Source organism: Littorina saxatilis, linkage group LG2, assembly GCF_037325665.1.
Source record: "Littorina saxatilis isolate snail1 linkage group LG2, US_GU_Lsax_2.0, whole genome shotgun sequence".
Classification (NCBI taxonomy): domain Eukaryota; kingdom Metazoa; phylum Mollusca; class Gastropoda; order Littorinimorpha; family Littorinidae; genus Littorina; species Littorina saxatilis.
The window spans coordinates 39,027,729-39,033,740 of NC_090246.1; positions in this window are offsets into that span (position 1 = coordinate 39,027,729).

Consider the following 6,012-nt stretch of genomic DNA (forward strand, 5'->3'; position numbering starts at 1 on the left):
TTTTATCTGTCTGTCTGCCTGTCTGTCTGTGCATGCCAGGCTTTCCCATGTGAAATGCTGGCCAAGTCTGAGATGGTTAGCCAAATTGTTTACACGAGACGAACTGTACGTGCCTTAAATACAAATCAAACAAGTGTTGACCTTAACGGGGTCAAGAAGCCGCCCTTGGTAATATGGGGGTGGGACACGGAGACAGACAGACAGACAGAGGGAGGGAGTTGTTTTTTTAAAATGAATAAAAAATTATTTAAATTTTTTTTTAAGTAAATAAATAAATTTTAGAAAGAATTAATTAAAAAAATTTAAATGAATAAATTAATAAATAATTAAAAAAACAATTTACCGAGCTCTTTCCACGTGGTGACATGGTAGACAAACAAACACCTGAAACCCGGACAAACAGGCAGAGCAAATCCAGTAAGCACCCTTTACAAGGCGGCTTAATAATCCAACGCATGTTCGCATGTTGTCAGTGATAGAACGAGACCCGAAGGGAAGTAACTCATTACCGCCTGTTTCCAAAGTAAATGACGTACACACTTTTGCGTCACTTAACCTTCACAGTACCAATGATATTACTCATGAACGGCCCATACTTTCGAAAGAAATATTCAACATAAAAAGTATCCTTCTACACAACCCACGCCATCCAAATAGAAATAAAAAAAGTAAAATGCCTTCTTCAATTCAAAAGTGGGTCGTCCACAACCCACCACATATAGACTGTGTAGTTCATATGACATCACTATTTATTTGTTTATTTACGGAATAATTCTTCAAAAATCGGTCGTTATGAAGGATCTATGGTGTTTAAGATTTACATGAAGTCTCGATCAAAAATCTATGTCCCACCCCACATTACCAAGGGCGGGCTTCTTGTCCCGTTAAGGTCAACACTTGTTTTTGTCCGGAGTTCTAATCCAACGCATGCTGTCAGAGAACGAGACTCGAAGGGAAGTAACTCGGAGTTCTGGGTGCGGGAATTCCCGCAAACGTATCAGTCTGTCAGTGGGTTTCGTCCCCTGGCTCGGTTTGTAAAAGCGTGCTAATATCTTCCGTTTGACTACCGTTAGGAATGTAATTTTTTGCATACACCCGTCTAACCCTATTCCTAACAATTTCACGAAATTTGAGCTTAATTGACCCAGAAATACAAGTCTTACCCGACAAACACCGACCGACCGCCCGCCCGCCTCAAACAAACAAACAAACAAACAAACAGACAGAGCAAATCCAGTAAGCCCCATTTTACTAATGGCGGCTTAACAACCTCCTTCAACAAACAACCGTGACACTAAACTGTTCATAACAAAAAAGCCGGAAACAACTGCGTAAAAAATAGTCAAAGATAGTAAAATGTGAAGGGAGAAAGTTTATTCTATCAACAACAAATACGAGACAACGGTCCACATTTAACGAAAACTAACTACTATAACGTTGACAACCTTCAGAATAATAATCTCTTCAATATCACAGCAGGAAACAATTGCATCTCGAATTTTCACAATATCCGTGGCACGCAGCACGTCATAACAACGAAATCCAGACAGGCAATCATCCGCCAAGGGACAGAATTAGAAGCAGGAGAAAATCATATTGTCGTTCGTTGTTATTACGTCTCTTCTTCCTCTCTTCGCTGTCTCCGCGTAATTGCACAACAGAAGAAAAGCTCGCATACAGTGAGCGAGGAGACTTCAATTTCGCTTTTCTGCAGATGTACTGTAAACCCAAGCGTTTCAAACCGTTATTCTCACCTGCGTCGAACGAGGAAGAGGACTGATAATTTTGCGGACTGTAATTATCGGTAGAACAACGTCATGATCCAAACATCATCATCACCCACCTGGGTAGGAATCTGTTGTGTTCTTTTCTAGGTCTGAACACAACAAGGTTAGGAGGAGACAACAGGTGGGAATTCTAGGTTTCAGCTTACACACTACACATGCACGCGAACACACATACATACGCACACGGGCACGCACGCGTAAAGTAAAGATGCTATTTTTTGTTTGCAAAATGTTATGACTCGAGACTCAAGATTATATTGTCCAAGTAAAAACAAGGAAAATTGCCACGCGGTGTCGGGCGGTTACAGACATAAAATACATAACATCCTGAGTGGCGCATGGTACGTATACCGTTCACCCAAACTCATATCCCTCTCAATAACGACCGAGGAAGCGCAACAACACAATTTTGAGGCCCAGTCGCCCAGGCTTGAACAAGGAATAAGAGCAACCTTTCACTTGGACATGTATAGATGTGGTGCGTGTTCGAGCGAATCGTGCCGTGTGCGTCTGGATTAAGACACCCCCCCCCCCCCCCCCCCCCCCCCCCCCCCCCCCCAAAAGGCCAGATCAATAGTATCCCTTTAATTTGAAGGATGCTCTTATCCCATGTGACAGATCTGTGGTGGTGAACATGATCGCTTACACGAGACGGAGTTTACCTTTTAATAACCTGGTGCATCACGACGCGCAGACGTCACAACAACAAGTAGACTGAAAGCGGGCAGAGTCGGTTAAAAAGGGAAAGAGAATTTAATGCAGAAAAAAAAGCTCCCAGCCGATCCCGGGCAGACGACACCGCCGTTGACTGTTGAGAGCAACGTAACGAGGCAATAACAGAGTGCTAATGGGGCTCATTAGGGGCCCGGCCGAGTCGTGTTCGCTGGAACTGAAAAACGGTACAGTCCTTCCCGTGGAAACAGTTCGGCTGGCCATTTGTCGTTTTATTCAATTTGCATTACCTAACCGTCGCTGGGAAATTCGGGTCGCCTCCTCCCAGTGAAAAGCTGGCAGCATCTGAGTCGCGCTACCCAGGTGTGTGCGTGTTAAGGTGTAATCAGCCACCTGCACTTATGGCAGAATGACCGAAGTCTTTTACGTGCCACATTGGTGACACACGGGTGGAACATGAATACCGTCTCCGAGTCTGCAAACAAATTTGACCCGTGTCCGTCCCGATCCGGAATCGAACTTGTGGCCCGGGGATCCCAAGTCCAGTGCTCTACCAACTGAGCTACCAGACCTCCATAATAAAAACTGCACGATTCAAAACAGTTGACATCGTCTTCATCGTTTAAAAGATACTGTCCTTCCCGTGAAAACGAATCTGCTCACTAACTCAGATATGCCTAGGTACGAAATACAACATTCTCACTGCTTCCAGTGCAGGGTGGGCATTTTCATTGAACTGATTTCACAGATTGCACATTTATTGTCAGTTAATAAATTAATTCATGCTCAGAAAAAGATTTTTGGAATGCGTCCAAGTGAAGGGATAGTTTTGTCCCTTATAAAAGCCTGGCCAGATCTGAAATGGTGAGTTAAATCGTTTTCATGGATGGAATGCGTCTTTCAACGATAACGACGATGTCAACTGTTTTGGACCGTGCAGCTTCTATTATTACGGGCCATAACTCTGAGCTCACCATCCCGAAAAATCCACCGGCCTCGCTAGATCGGCCATTATAATGGGAGGCTTCCAAGTAGGGGGAAGAGAGAGAGAAGTTGAAATTGTGGGGGGGGGGGGGGGGGGGGGGCGAGAGAGAGAAAGAAAGAAAGAGAGAAGTGGGAGTATGTATGTGTGTGTGTGTGTGTGTGTGGGTGTGTGTGTGTGTGTGTGTGTGTGTGTGTGTGTGTGTGTGTGTGTGTGTGTGTGTGTGTGTGTGTCTGTGTGTCTGTGTGTCTGTGTCTGTGTGTCTGTGTGTGACAGACAGACAGACGTTCACGGGACGGAATGTGTTTCTAAAGCTCTTCACACTATTGAATAATACAGTACATTCTTAAGAAAACTCCCCAAATCATGTCCTTTTTATTTTTTTTAACTCAGGACAATAGTATTTAATAGTCAGTCAGTGTAGTCAGTCAGTCTATATGCAAAAGGTATCAGAATTAGACGCCATTCAAACTATCATAAATTGTGTGACTACACTCCCATACAGGTGCCTAGCTCTTGCTGCACGGACAGGACACCAGTCGTCAACGCTGGCTCAGCGGTAAGCAGGGATTCGAAGGGACGTAAAAAGGGACGTTGCAAGGAGATGATAGTGCACGCGCTCGTCATTCTGATTATCATCATCCGAGCAAGAGGGGATTGCCCCCCAATACACGACCATCAATTATTGATTACACGTTGGGGGGACGGGGGCGGCGGGGAAGGAGGAGCGTGTGATTACAGTTCCCTGCATTACCCTTTGGTCTGTTTGGAGCGCTGACTTCAACCCCCTGGAGGAGTTTGTGTACCTGTGATCTGTTTGATTCTGTCAATCTTTAGTTCTGTTCATCAGTACGGTCCGTGTACAACCTTTGACTTTGTCCGGTGTTCTCTCGGCGTACATTTCTTCCCTCAGTCATTACCTCTCTGTGTACAGTATGGACCATTTGGATTGCTGAATTAAAGCCACAGTCGTTCACCGTTGTGATTGGAATAGAAAACTTCTTTCAGACTTAAGTTTTCCGAACCAATGGCTCCTGCTTCATTGACATGTCTTTGACTAAGTTAGTGCCACTAAAGTCTCTGACTACTTATCAAAGTGTCTACGGTAAAGGTTCATGAATATGCTCCGATCTCCCTTAGCACCCATGGTCATGTATCCGTAATCTGTCTACTTTTCCCTTCACAGTATGGTCCATTTAGTACTGTGGACTTCACATCCCCACCCCCCACCCCCCACCCCTCTCTGTCTGTTTGTCTGTCTGTCTGTCTGTTTGTCTGTCTGTCTGTCTGTCTGTTTTGTCTGTCTGTCTGTCTGTCTATCTGTCTGTCTCTGTGTGCGTGCGTGCGTGTGTGTGTGTGTCTGTGTCTGTGTGTGTGTGTGTGTCTCTCTCTCTCTCTCTCTCTCTCTCTCTCTCTCTCTCTCTCTCTCTCTCTCTCTCTGTCTCTCTCTCTGTCTCTCTCTGTCTCTCTCTCTCTCTCTCTCTCTCTCTCTCTCTCTCTCTCTCTCTCTCTCTCTCTCTCTCTCTCTCTCTCTACTAGTCTTAACACGTGCAAGTAGCTGTCAACAATTGTCAAAGCTTTGACACAAATATGTTCTTTATTATATGTATTATGTGGAATTTATGTTGCGATTTTCCATCATCATCATCAACATCATCATCATCATTATCATCATCATCATTATCATCATCATCATTATCATCATCATCATCATCATCTTCATCTTCATCTTCATCTTCATCATTTACACCATATAATTATTATAAGCATTAGTGTAAACGTTGGTATTGTGTGAATTTTACCGTCGATCACTTTACATGTGTAACCTAAATTAACATGTTGCATGTTTCACTTTCGATTTGTATGTTGCTTACTTTGTCATTTTGTTGTTTATGTTTATTTGCTTGTTTGCTTACTTGTCGATTGTTTGCTGGTTCGTTCGTTTACTTTGTTTATTTGTCATGTTGCTTTACTTGTTTATCATTTATTAGACACTGGATGAATACCCGCTTCGCCGGGTAGCCGGCTTCGCCGGGAAGAAGTAGAGCCGAATACCCGGCTTTGCCGGATGAGTGGCGCACCGTACGCCGGCTTCGCCGGGTGAGTGGTGCACCGTACGCGATTGACGCCACACGAAGGAAAACTTCTAAAAGTAGTAACGGGAATATGGATTGAGCGTTGTGGACAGTGACCTTCTAAAAATAGTAACGGGAATATGGATTGACGCCACACGAAGGAAGGGAGATAAACGCAAAACACTGGAGAAGATAAGGAAGAGTTACTGGGAATGGATCTGGGAAGATGAACAGACAAGAAGGGCAAAGCCCATACGACTCACATGCTTGACCTTGACCTTTACATGACCTTGACCTTCAGGTTCAATGTCAAATAACTAAACCTAGCAATGACATCATACACTAAGAACTGTTTTACACATTTTTCCTACCAAAATACATGTGACCTTGAACCAAGGTCAAGGTCATCCAAGGTCATGCAACACAAAGCTGTTAATTCAAGACATAGGAAGTACAATGGTGCTTATTGGCTCTTTCTACCATGAGATATGGTCAC